General features: G+C 39.6%; 1 pseudogene; it reads right to left on the bottom strand.

Annotated features, from left to right (window-relative positions):
- The window catches only part of LOC124995913, a 253119-nt pseudogene that overhangs the window by 224834 nt on the left and 13371 nt on the right, over positions 1–14914 (bottom strand).

Raw genomic sequence — 14914 nt, 5'->3', positions numbered from 1 at the left:
GTTATCAGTTCATAAAAATGTGCAGGAGTTTGTGTGGTATGTAGCTTGCTAAGCTAGATTAACCTGCTTCCACACTGAGGCAATTGTTCTGAAACCTGGGGGCGTTTATTCCTCATGGTGGTTTCCTTTGAGCTGGTGTGAACGCAGCAGTCACTAGCTGTTCCTTTTCTTATAATTCATTCTGACTCAGGGAGTAATTTATAACATTTTGGTTCAGTTTCATGGTCACAAATCAATCCAGACAAAGTTCAGACACGTTCTCCCACATAGCTTTGTGTTAACATTTATAGTTTTATGTTGGCGTGTGTTCACTGCAGGAACTGCTCCAGGGAAAAACTGCAATCTGCCTAGCCCACCCTATTTCCATTTGTTCTAGAAGGTTAGAGTTAGTGTTTAGAAAGTGTTTTTAGCTTGTGCTTAATCACCTCAACCAGCCACAACTGAGGTGATTGATTGAAGGGCCTTGTTGAAGAGGCCTAGAGCTTGTTACATGCTCCACAAGAAGCTGGAAATGTGTTCTCGATCCTAGGGCTACAAGGACAAGAACAAAGTTTCTGGCCAGGTCATTTATACTTCATGAAAAACTCTGAGTAAATCCTCATAGAGCCCTCCCATAGCAGCATATATCACACATGCTAAGCATTGTGGGAGATGTGGCAGACAGATGACACAAAGCACTTTTCTTATTATCTCTGGATGTTGGCCAATCGTTTTGACGTCTCTCAGATCACACCATTCATTCAGCATGCACCCACACACAGTATAATCTAAACCCAGGAGAGATTAGTGGTCACACTGCAAATACAGGTCTCAAGATCTTAAAAAATAAGAGTATCGTGAAGAAGTTCAATATTTTTTGTCAATCACTTCAGAAAGTGAAACTCATATATTATGAAACATAGAGGTAAATATTTCATGTTTTTATTTCTTGTAATGTTCATGTTTATGGCTTAAAGATGACGAAAACCCAAAACTCAGTGTCTCAAAAAATTAGAATATTATGGAAAAGTTCAATATTAGAAACTCATTGCTTCACATCCGGTCAGTGAATTAACTCAAAACCTGGAAAAGTTTCCTGAGCCTTTAAATGGTCTCTCAGTCCGGGTCAGTAGGCTACACAATCATGGGGTAGACTGCTGACTTGACAGATGTCCAGAAGACAGTAATCGACAGCCTCCATAAGGAAAGAAAGCCAAAAAAGGCATTGCTAAAGATCCTGGTGGTGCTGTATCCAAGCTGGATCCAAGCATATTCATAAAAGGCTAAGTAGAAGGAAAAGGTGTCATAGGAAAAGGTGAACCAGAAACAGGGACAACCACAGCTTTAAGATGATTGTCCAGCTTTGACAAGCTTCATGTAGATGCTAATTCCATTTTCCAGCAGGACTGTGGAACCTGTCCACATTGCCAAAGGTACCAAAAGCTGGGTCAGTTACCATGGTGTTACTCTGCTTGACTGGCCAGTAAACTCACCTGACCTGAACCCCATAAAGAATCTACCTTAGCAGAGCCACAGGCTGATCAGACCAAAACTTGTTTTTGAGTTGGAGCTTCTACAATGATCCAGTGTGTCAGGCTGTCGAGTCAGAATGTAACAGGCAGATATATAAGTGTCAGAATGAAGAGCATGGGTCGACGCAGCATTGCTGTTCACATCAAAGCCGTGTTGAGCCGAGCTGGGTTTGTAAGATCCTTGTAAGACCTGTCACATTTAAACTCAATTTTTTTTTCACCTCATCTTTTATCTCCTCCATCTCTTTGTTTCTTGTCTCCATCTCCTCCTCCAGCTTCTTCTTCTCCTCCTTTAGTTCATTGACCTGAGTGAAGGAGAAAACCTGCAGTTGTATCATTTCACCAGTAGATGGAGCAAAGTCACAGTTGAGTTTGAAGGTATCAGTGTTGTCAAATCTCAGACTGTACAAAGAGTGGACACGACAACAGATCCTCTAAAGCTATAGCATGTGGAGCTCCCCCTGGTGCCAAACAAAAACACAAATAGACAAATCAATGTAGTGTATAATCCAACAGGTCTTTGTAACTAGTGGAGGTAGAGCAGACATCAGAGAGAGAGTCTCGAGGAAATGTGGACGGGTCATTTATAACATGGGACATATCAGATCATTGTAAATGCAACAATCACATCATCGACCAGAGCAAGAGTCAACAAAACAGAAAAAAGTAAATGTAAGTGCTGGATTACAGAGGCCATCAGGATCAGGAAGTGGGTGGACTAGACCATGAATGCTGTAGTCCACACAGGGGAAGGTCCAAACATGTCAGGAATATAAAGCTGCACCTGTTCCCCTTGTCTTACCAGAAGCATCAAACACCATTATGAAAGTTGAAAGTAAATTCATATCAGCTACTATTTTAAGTTGAGATCCCTGATGTTTCTGTTTCTACTCAGATTTCTCATCTTGACTGATGGTAAGTTTGTGTGGTAACACTTTCTATGAAGGTTGTATTTATAATGCCCTATGAATGCACTCATAATATTTTATAAGGTGTCTATAAAGCATTATAATGGTCATTATTACCATCTATACATATTCACAAGTCGTCATAACCAACTTCATGATGCATTATGACAACTGGTTATGAATGATTATAATTTTAATCTGAATAGTTAATTATAAATATGTCAATTTCCGCCTAGTCACTTGTTAATTTTATGATGCCTCATAACTACTTTGCTTTGCTAAATGTGCATAGTGATGCATAATGAGTTTTGACTTCGCCTATAGTGCTTTATATCTGTAGTTATAAGTATATGTAATAAAGTTATAATAATGTATACGTCTCCCTACAGCACACACTTATAAACAGCTATGCAATATCATAAGTGCTATTTGTCAGCGCTAAGTAAAGTGACAAGAATATGACACTATTATTAACAGATATAAGTTACTATGAGTAATTAAAAGGTGCAATGAACTAAGTCCTGAGTCTGGCATCTTTACCCCATATGCACAATGTTAATATCATAGGTGTTATTTGTCAGCTTTAAGTAAAGTAGAGCAAATGAGGTGTTGTTATAAATAGAAATAAGACTATTATAAACAAATATGAGGCACAGGCCACAAAAGTGGTACGGCGTGGTCCTATACTATATCATGGTGGTTATCATTCATCATGAAAATTTCCATATGCATGCCAGTCAAAATTTCAATAATTAGGTCGTTTGGTGGCTACTGTTGGGCTGTTGGCCTTTTACTGTTATGTGATTTCACACATGTTTTATGCCTGCATCACATGATTTGCAAGACTGGCATGCATATGGAGAATTTCATAATTACCCAAGATAGATTTAAGTGGCATTGTGAGTTTTGTTCCAATAATAACCACCAGGACATAGAATAGGACCACGCCGTGCCACTTTTGTGGCCTGTTTCACGTGTTTCATGTGTTTGTGTAATGTGCTCAGAACATTGATAATCATTCTGATTATGTGTGTTGGTTTAAATGAAAATAAAGTGAACTAAATGTATTCCTTTTGTCTTTATTGTCCAGGCTCTCATTTCATTGTGCCTCATATTTGTTTATAATCTTATATCTACGACACCTCATTTGCTCTACTTTACTTAAAGCTGACAAATAACACCTATGATATTAACATTGTGCATATGGGGTAAAGATGCCAGACTCAGTCCTTAGTTCATTGCACCTTTTAATTACTCATAGTAACTTATATCTGTTAATAATAGTGTCATATTCTTGTCACTTTACTTAGAGCTGACAAATAGCACTTATGATATTGCATAGCTGTTTATAACAGTGTGCTGTAGGGAGATGTATACATTATTATAACTTTATTACATATACTTATAACTACAGACATAAAGCACTATAGGCGAAGTCAAAACTCATTATGCATCACAATGCACATTTAGCAAAGCAAAGTAGTTATGATGCATCATAAAACTAACAAGTGACTAGGCAGATATTGATATATTTATAATGCACTATTCAGATTAAAATTATAATCATTCATAACCAGTTGTCATAATGCATCATGAAGTTGGTTATGATGACTTGTGAATATGTATAGATGGTAATAATGACCATTATAATGCTTTATAGACACCTTATAAAATATTATGAGTGTATTCATAGGGCATTATAAATACAACCTTCATAGAAAGTGTTATCGTTTGTGTCAACTTGACAGATTCATCTCCATTTATCTTTCCAGAAATTTAACATTTATATATTTTTATTTTATTTAGTTAATCTTTTCTTAATGTGTTCCATCTTTATTGATCCAAAACAGTTGATTGATGGAGAAGCAGCCAGAAATACTAAAGAATAAAAAATGTTACTACCAAGTGGATCAATCATTGATGTGGAAGTTTCAATCACTTATCAGCAGCATCTCACACATTTCTGTTACAAATTTGAATAAAATGCACAAATATCAGTATATAAATACAAAAGTACATTGAACAAAAAAAACAATGAACACATGTAAGTTTCTCAAAATATTTACATCCAAATCTGTTGATTAGAGGAAACAAGGAGACTTGTTACATAGAATCTAAAACACTGACGTCATCCTGTAAAAGTCTTTAAACAAACCAACGTTCACATCAAACTTGACTAATCCAATAAAATGGAGCCAAGTGTTTCCAGAGACTTTCTCTGCAGTGTGTGGTTTCTGCAGGAAGATCTGAGTCGTGCTGTTTCTCATCTATAATGTTGCTGTTTGCTGGATTACTGAACTTTATTGAAGGAGTTCAACTGGGAACTATTTCACTGCAGAGAGACCTGGACTCTGTCTACAGACCTCCAGGGCTTCAGCTCCTTCCACACCAGGTCACCAGGGCCAGGTTGACTTAGACCACCGCCTGGACAGATCTGTAAATGTAGTAAATCCAAAGGTCACAGAGTCACAGTCAGAAAATAATAATTAGAAAAACTGAAGGAAAAGTAAGAAAATGGAAAATATAACAACATCAATGAAACATCTACAAAGACTCACAGTAAAAACCTCTCCAGCCTTGAGTTTCATTGATTGTTTAAATGTGTATGTGATGGGTTCTCTATTGTTGATCTGGACTTTTAACTGACGTCCTTCCAGTGGTTTGTCCTGCAGGACGGAAATGAAACACAAGAAGAAGAATGAGACACAGAGACAGGAACATATGAATGTTTGTGTCTATTAAACCTGTTGAATCAATATTTTCTATGAAAATAAAATAACTCTCAAATCAACATCACCTGATCAGACTCGTTTTTCAGACGGATATATTTGCCGTATAAATCAACCTCCACAGCGATGTCTCCTGACATCTCCTGACTGTCTGAGCTGCTGCTGTTCTGTGTTTGTTCAGGTTTGGGAGGAGACGACATCCACAGATTAGTCCTTTCACATCAGTCAGCTTCATGTTCTATCTCTCAATCATTCAGACTTTATTAGTGAAGCACCTCAGTCTCCAGTTTCCTCTTCAGTGTCTCCACTTCTTTCTCAGCTCTTTCTCTTTTCTTCTCCTCCTCTTTGAGCTTCTTCTCCCACTGAATGAAGTCACATAAAAGACATGATGAGAAACATTTACTTTCATTGAGGAACATGACAGATTTGGTTCTAAACTACTTCCTTATTATGGAATTAAAAGATCTGGATTCAACATGAACCTCTGTTTCCAGCTCCTTTGTTTCTCTCTGATGTTTCTCTTCCTGTTGGTTGATCTGCTTCATTAACTGGTAGAAAGAAGAGATGAAGACAGATTTCATTCCTGATCAGTTCTGTTTAGTGTTTCTCTGAGATGTCATCAAGTCTTGTTCATGATGTTTCCTCTGAGTGGATTTCAATGTTTTCTTTCTCAATTATTTATTGAAGTGAATCAACATTTATCTCATTTATTCTTATTGATATCAACTAAATAGTTTTTGGTTCATATTTTGTTTGTGATAAACATTTAATTATAAAGTTCTGTGAGTTGATGTTTCTGTGACTTTGTACTTCTCTCTCCATGTCTAAGAGCTTGTTCTTCACCTCATCTTTTGTCTCCTCCATCTCTTTGTTTCTGGTCTCCATCTTCTTCTTCAGCTTCTTCTTCTCCTCTTGAAGCTTCTTCTTGTCAGCAGTTAGTTTTTCCAGCTGAGGAGAGAGAAGACAGAAAGAGGAGATGAGATTAACAACGGACCTCCTTCATGAATGTTCTTTTCTCTTTTCTTCTCATTCAAAGCAGTCAGAGGTGAAAGAAGAAAATCCTACGTGGATACGTAGGTCTGACCAGGATACTTGAACTCCTTCACTTGGGCCACAAACTTAAACCACAGACATTTTTCTTCTTTATCCTCATGAAATCAGTTTATTTTTGTAGCATCATTATCAATATTTAACAGCATCACAAGCCAGTAGACTTTAGTATTGATATTTAAAAAGAAAACTCAAGCCCTGTTAAAGTAATTTTATCACTTTTTCTTGCCTTTTACCATTTTTATTATTTTTATTCTGTTTCCACTTTGTCCTCTCCTGTTTTCTTCTATTTCTCCTAAAGTGTAGTTTTTATTTCTTGACTGGTTCTTTCTTCCTGTTGTTGGTTTTCTCAGTCTCTGGTGTTTCCTCTCCTACCATAGATTTTCCACAGTTCTAGCTCTTGTTTTAATGAATGCTGAAGAAGACGCATGGGTTGTATCTCAGTGTGTCCCACTGATGTTTTAAACATTTCATTAATGAAATAACCATCTCAATAAAGACTAGAAGGAGATATACAATTAGATTTAAATGTCTTTTTGCTCTCGTCTGTTTCTATTTGTCCATGTCAGACTGGTTTAGTTGATCTGAAGGAGGTATTGATATGAAGAATCTACTTTGAATGATGTGTGTGAATAAACTACTTCTCTCTCCATGTCTATGAGCTTGTTCTTCACCTCATCTTTTATCTCCTCCATCTCTTTGTTTCTGGTCTTCAGCTCTTTGTTTCTGGTCTCCATCTCCTCCTGCAGCTTCTTCTTCTCCTCCTTTAGTTCATTGACCTGAGAGGAGGAGAAAACCTGCAGTTGTATCATTTCACCATTAGATGGAGCAAAGACACAGTTGTGCTGATCACAGATGAGTCCTCAATAACACAATGATAGTGTTTATGTGTGTGTCTCTACATGTTTCTCCACCTCTTCAGTCTTGTTCTTCAGTTCTTCTTTGGTTTTCTGCAGCTCTTCTTCAATCTTCTCATATTTCTCTGTCAGCTATCAGACAGACAGATGGATGATGATCAGTCAGCAGGTTTACTGATCAAACTTTCTTCAAACTGATCAATCTAAACCTTTAATCTTTTACTTCTTGTCTCTTACATTTTTAGTTTCTCCTAAAAGTTTCTCCTTCTCTGCTTCATCTCTGGATCTTTTCTTGGTTTCTGTGCAAAATCAAAGCAGCTGAATTCAACTAGAAAAGACGTTTGCTGGTGTTTTACATCATTAATGCGGTGACTCATCTGTAACTTACTGGTTCTATTTTGTCTCCACACAAAGAAGACACCTGCTAAAATAACCATGATGCTAACAGCTAAGCTAACAGCCAAACCAGTGATGATGGGAACAGTAGAACTGGACGAGGACAAGAAGAAATCATCTGAAATGAAAACACACAGAGTTACATGACATTTCTACACAATCACACACAAACTGTGTCAAACTAAAATCATGTCATGGTCCGTTCTCTAAGCGTGTTCTACCTGGAACATGTATGTGAGCCTCTCTGGTCTGGTGGATGTTGTTCTGTTGGACTCTACAGGTGAAGCTGTTGTTGTGTCTCTTGTCCACAGTCACTCTGCTGCTGACAGTATAGAGGTCATCAGGACCTCTGACTGTCTCTGGAGGTCCAGCAGAGAGCAGGTTTCCCTCAGCGTCCAGCCACAACACATCAGGCTCTGGATACCAGCCTCTGGATTCACACTGTAACACCACTCCTCCTCTGTCTCTGCTTCTTCCTTCACTGGTGCTGTTGATGAACATCAGGATGATGGGTGAGGAGGCAGCACCTACAAATGAGAGGTTTTTTGAAGGCTTGTTGTTAGTATCATGACATTCCCACATACCCTGGGAGCGATGGCATCTTCGCATTAGGGGCTGCTGGGACATGGCCCCATCAGAGGGTGCTGCTTTGAAGGGGAGAATTATAAACTATATCGAGTCTTTCTGTTGAGAAATTGATTCTGCTCCAGCGAACATCTGCCAGACCAATCAGATTGTTTGGGGGTGTGGCTTTATGTGGTGATGAACAGAAGAGTAACCCACAATTTATGCTTCTGTGCTAAAGTGACGCAGTCTTCCATGTTAATGCAGATCTCTACCCGTAGCTTCGTTCCATAGCTGATGTCCACCTCCTCCAAAAATGTAACAAAGCCCTGTGGCTACGCAGAACACAATAACTGTAATTGGTCCTCTCGGCTGTTGTGTATTTCTGCTTTGCGTTTCCTACTCGATTGTTCTAGATCAATGAAGAATCGGAAAGGTTAACCGAGGGGTTTGGTGGTACTGACATTTGTAATACTTGGTAAAGGTTTCAGTTTTTACAAGCCAGACTGATGAGGTACAAGTCAAAATGTCTCATACTGGTGGGGTTGGGCATAGTTTGCATTTCAACAATTCCGATTCTCAAGTTCGATTACTGTTCTAAATGATTCTTGATTCTGATTCTTTGAGGTGTAGGTCAACATGTCACAAATATTTCACAAGATAATTTATTCATTTGAAAAAGCCTTTACACAGGCTGCCCTATCCCTAGTCTGTCCGTTGTGTCCTTGGGCAAGACACTTAACCCACCTTGCCCCCAGTTGTGTCCTCCCTGGTGTATGACTGCGAGTGAGTGATGTTGGTGGTGGTCGGAGAGGCCGTAGGGGCACATTGGCAGCCACGTTTCCGTCAGCCTGCACCAGGGCAGCTGTGGCTACTGAGGTAGTTTACCACCACCAGAGTGTGACTGTGTGAGTGAATGAATAATGCGACTTTGAGTGCATATGATAAAGTGCTATATAAAACCAATGCATTATTATTTATTCAAGTTGATACAGCTGTCAAGTGAGCTGAGATCTCAGTTAACCAACAGCCTAAAGCATGGTACTATGTGTGCAATCAGGACTTGAATTAACGATGATGATTGTATGATTTTATGAATTTAGGTGATGTTGATTAAAAGTGTTGATTCTCAGTCAATGCATATTATACACAGAATGACAGATGAATAAGAGTTGAAGAGATGTAACTAATGATTGTGAAATCAGGAGCAGAATAAGAAAGGCCTGGGGACAGGTCAGGACATGTCCAAACACAGTTAGTGAAAAAGTACAGACAATGATCTAATATCCAAGTATTAATTAATAAGTCAGATTATCTTTCACATTTTGGATTTCTATTCCTTGGACTTTGTACGGAGTCGAGGAGACATCTTGGATTACAATTGTGAAGGATTTTAAGGGATTTACTAAAGGACAGAAAAGGACCGATTTGGACATTTTCTAGACCCCTACCCCATCCGCCCAGCTCATGAGTAATTCTCTTTGATCAACATTTCTGAATTAGATTATGGCAATGATTATGATTGATTTGACAGCACTTGATTAGTTTTTAATTGATTATCTGATGTATAAATATTATATTGACAAATATCAGATTTTGGTTTTGATTGATTTTTGAGCTGTTGCATTGCTAAAGCTGAACCTGCAAATAAAATTTGACTCTAAAAGTCAGAAGAATTTTGTTGATAATTATTTCCCTTTCTTTGGTATGATTAGTCTCGTGACAGTAAAGTCATAGGCACATTTAATGGTAGTTCTAACACCTGGCTCTTCTTGGTCACACTAGTCCATTGAGTCCACTTAGAACTAGTTTATGTCCCTAGGGCTTTCAGCTTGGCCTTTTAATCTTAACCTGGCACGTACCAAGTGCACAGATCCATTAGGGGTAAGCCACCACAACTGATGGGACTCAACTTCGGACCCAGCTACGGGAAGCCTCCCTGACTGGTGGTTCCGGGGGACGTGAGGAAGCGGGGCAGACGTCAGGATTAAGGGTGGTTAGAAGCCAGGCGAGTTACCCCGCCTACAGCTTGAGTAGGGCTCTTATTAAGTTCAGTTGGGGTAATACTCTGCTGACGTGAAGCCGTAACCCTGTATGAATGGAGAAGTTGTCTTACCTGTTACCTGTGGGATCTAACACAGCTTAATTTGGTTGCTGTACTGTAACTATGGTATTCAATTACAAGGGAGGGTCCCTAACTGTACTGTAAAACTGAAACTTGCTGAAATAACACTACAAGTTGGCATCAGTCTAAAAAACAGAGCTGCAGCCCAGGTGGGTGTATATAGCCCCTTTCACATAAAGCGAACAAAACCCGAGTCGACCCGCAACTTTTGGTGTAGAGACGAGGAGCTTTCACAGCGGGTTGACCTGGCATTTTCAGACCCGAGATGACTCACTGTTGGTGCTTTCACATCGGCAAAAGTTCACATCGTCGCGTACATTCGCAGGCATTTAGGAATCAAAATTCTAACATATTCTTTATGGTTCCGGACCGGTGCCCAACCCTACATGCTGGTGGAGAGTTTATGTGTAGGTCACTAAAATTAGGCTTTGCAGTAGTCATACATGTCATCTGAGAGGCAACTAAATGTCTCTGAGTATAAATATTATAAGTTCATGTACCTCTATTCACTTGAGTCTGACTGTGTGAACTTCCTGGCTCATGGGTATTGTAGTAGTTAAAAATGACAAAATATGAGCCGTGTGGTGCTGTTAGACCCTGGTAAATGGCTTTGTTTTCAAATTGCACCTTTCTACCTTTTGGTATTCAAAGAGCTTTACAGTCACAGACACATCCACCCATTCACTCACATCTGTGCTATTCAAGGATCAAACCACTAACCCTCTGGTTCATAAACAACCCACTGGGCCAACCTCCTGGGAGAAGCACTTTGAACACATCATGTCTAACTCACCTACAACAAGCTGAGTGGTGGCATCTCGGTCCATCTCTGGAACAAAGCACCTGTACGTCCCCTGGTCTGAAAGTGTCACTGAGGACAGCTTCAGTGAGATGTTTCCCTGCTTCAGTTCGTGGGTGAACAGAGACGTTCTGCTGCGGAAGGACGGGTGTTTTTTAGACTGCAGATCCAGACCATCACGCCACACCAGGACGAACCTGGGGTCTAGATCAGGCCTGGACCACTCCACGGTCATGCTGGAGGCGTCCATGGCGGGCTGAAGGTGACACGGCAACACGACGTCAGCACCAACGAGAGCCACGATTGGTTGAGACGGACCAATCACATCAGACTGACCTGGAAAAGAAATAAAGTCTGTCATGTTTGGAAGGTAGGGTTCATTTAAACTATCAGAGAACTAGTGATGTGTTGGATTTACCTCTGCATGAGTGCATCACAGAGAGGACCATAAGGTAAGTGAACGCACCACGGGGTCTGAGCTCCTCTCCAACCATCCTGGAAATTTAAAAATATAAAATAAATGTTCTGTATGTTCTGTTTAATGTCCTGCAGTGACTCTGTGACATGTTTAACATGGTTATACGAGCTACAGGACGTTTCCCACTTTGATTCATTTCAGTGGGTTAGTTTTGGATCATAAGCACCCCCTCCTCCATCTCAGACACTAGATTTGTTTTCTGTTCCATTTTTCTTTAGAGGTCCAACAGAGACCTTGACCTCATCATAGTCTAACTGAGCACAAACCACCTGAGGAGTGGCTCCAGAAAGTGTTCCAGTCTTTCAGTCCTTCTAGGAAATAAAACATACTTATTACAACTCCTGATCAAAATCTTAAGGCTGGTTACAAAATTAGAAGAATTTGTTTTTTGCACTGTTGTATCTTAAGATGGTTCTAAGTAGAGCTTCAAAATGCAAAAAGAAGAAATGGGAGGAAGAGAGCACCCAATTTGAGTGAACAATTTATTGAAAACAACAAGATTAGGATTAAGAATTCTAAGACACAGACATAACATCAGTATTCTGGGATTTAAGTGCCAAGAATAAATGGGAGAATTCTGAGAAAATAGGGAGAAGTTCAACATTCTGGGATGAAAGTGAGAACTCTGAGAGCAAAGTCGCAACTGTGAGATGAAGAATTTTGTTAAAGAATTTAAAGTCAGGATCCTCAATAGATAGATATAGATAGATGATAGAAAGATAGAGATATATATGAACTGATTATGTTAAAATAACGAGATTGGAATATTCTAAGTAATGAAATGAGAATTATGAGAAAATAGTCCTAAATAGAATTTTCAAATGACAGATTCAGTCTGTGGCTTTGAAACGTCACTGCGCCCCCTACTGTTGCTCCACCCACACCATACCCGGGACCTCTGGTCCAGATTAAACCAAATTAACCTTCTCGTTTATTTATATATTTTTTATTGTTATTTATTTATTTATTTATTCTATTTTTATTTTATAACATTAGGAGCACAGACGTCTCTCCTCCACCGTCACTGAACATTTTAACGACGGTTCATTTTAGTTTCACTTTCACCTGCATCAACAAAAGGAAAAAATAACTAAATAAAATGATCCACATCGTGATTGGAACATTTAGAAGATCGATAATGAAACGTGATTATTTAGATTATTACATATCTGGACCTGTTGTTTGATTTTTATTTCAGTTTTCACTGTGACTCTAAACATTAACGTGAAGAGGTCAAGTGTGATAAAGGTGATAAAACACGTCTCTGTCCGCCTCTCTCAAACGCACCTTTTCACTTTAAACGAACATTAAAACATTTTAAAGTTTGACATAAACTCGAGTCAAATACACGACGAAGGACGAAGGACTTTTATGAAAACGTACCTGCTGCCTTCCTCCGGAAGTGTCCGTTCAAAGTTCACAGAAGAGACACCTGGATTACCTGGAGGAGGCGGTGCGTTCACTTTCCCTCGGAAATAAGTCCCAGCTCTGTGTTTGTACCGATACAGGATACTATGACACGATATGTTCACCGAAATAAATAGAAAGCGCGTTTATTTCCCGCGCTGATAGTGCACTAAACTGCATTATTACAAATGACAAACCTCTTTCCTCTTGTCTTAAAAAAAAAAAAAAACAAGTCTCTAAAGTTCTGCGTTTTCATCCCCTCCAGAAAAGCGCAAAGCAGAAGAGTGAAAGAGTGTGAATGTCTAAGAAAGACCGTTTTGCATTTGATATTTCTGCTCTGCATCGAACCACTGGGCCAGTTTGTGTTTAAAGGTGCTTGTTAACCACCAGGAACTTTTTCGTATTTCCTATTGCTGTTGCAGAACAGTAGGAACTAAAAATGACTGTAATTCTTTAGACCTTTACAAAGTCCACCCTCTATCTGGCTGCATGCATCCTGGCTCTGTTAAACATTTGACTTTTGGGATTTTTCATTCTGTTTGCATTACTTTCATAACAATTAACATAGAGTGTAACAACAGTATGACCACTGACAGGAGAAGTAAATAACATTTAAACCATCTTGACACACACACACACACACACAAAAAAACGCTTTAGGAACAACTCAAAGTCACAAAGAACAACACAAAGCCTCCCCCTAATAAAGTAAAAGTTTGTCGCTCTAACGTGGAAAATGAATTCTTTGGTTAAAGTAGACCAACCAAACCTTCCACTCAATGTACCCACCAACAACAAGCTCTACAAAAGCTTCTTCCTTCTTTCCTGGAATAAAACATCTGTACGTCCCTTCATCAGCACGTTTGACTTTGGTTTCAGGAAAGTTTCAGTCAAATATTTCCATGCTTCAGTTCTTCAACAAACACCAACGTTCTTCCATTATAAGACGGGTTTATCATACTCATGAGTTTCTGACCAGATCATAACACGTTGATGAATCTGGGCTCCAGGTCAGATCTGGTCCATTCCACTGTACTGGTGGTGACGTCTTGTGCAGGTTCCAGGTTCCTGATTAAATATTTTAATCCACTGGCAGCCTCAGTTCAAGCTAACTTGAGGAAAAGATGGTGCTTTCGAAGACTAGCTGAGATGATAGAAGTGAGAAAGAACTGGACAGAAATATGCTGCAGTACCGCTAGGTGGCCTCATTCAGGGAAATGATTTCCATCTTCATTGTTTTATTCAAAGAGTAATCGTAATCTTACAAGATTCAGTCGTGTTTGTGTGTGACGTACGTCTACAAAAGGGATGCAGGAGAAGAAAACAAAACATTCACACCACAGTCAAACCCTTCTCTGCCAACTCTCTCCCCCAAAGACCATTGGATGGTGGGGGCGTGGCTGACCTGGTGGACCTGTGACATCCGTCAGGTTGGCCACGCCTACAGGAGGAACACCTGATTAAAGTGACACACCACTTCCACCAGATGGCTCCTCTGAAGAAAACTGCAGGTGAAGGTCCAAACATGTCAGGTATTTACAATCTTATCTATTCCTCTTGTCAACCCTAAATTGACCCTAAGTGTGTTTGTCTCACTCAGTGCGTTTACATGCACCTGAAAAAAAAAAAAAAAAAACGAATTATTGCCTTAATCGGACTATAACAGGAGAATGCTCCACCACCGCTGCGCTGGAGTGAGACCCCGGAACAAAAACGTCCAAGAAAGCCGGGCGTAGAAGAAGAAGACAAACGGAGCCGTCTGAGGGATAGCGCGGATCTTACCTGCACCAGAAGTAGCGTGAACATTGCGTATAAGATTAAAAAATGTACTATTATCCGTCTGGTTGTTGTTGCCGGTTTGCCACACAAACGACTCTAGTTAATTATATCACGTAATAGGTCAACCCGGAAATCGGGCCGTATTAACGTGGTATTAACCCGCTGAAAAGACACGTATCGCCACCTAGTGTGGAGGAGGAGAACAGTTATTAGATTTTCTTGCGCTGCATGTAAACTGGGACAAGGACTGTAGTGAGAAAGTCGAACTTTGAGCATAGCTCGATTAAGCTCTGCATGTAAATGCCCTGAGT

Source organism: Mugil cephalus, chromosome 1 (genome assembly GCF_022458985.1).
Source record: "Mugil cephalus isolate CIBA_MC_2020 chromosome 1, CIBA_Mcephalus_1.1, whole genome shotgun sequence".
Lineage (NCBI taxonomy): Eukaryota > Metazoa > Chordata > Actinopteri > Mugiliformes > Mugilidae > Mugil > Mugil cephalus.
This window is presented reverse-complemented; position numbering and strand designations above follow the sequence as displayed.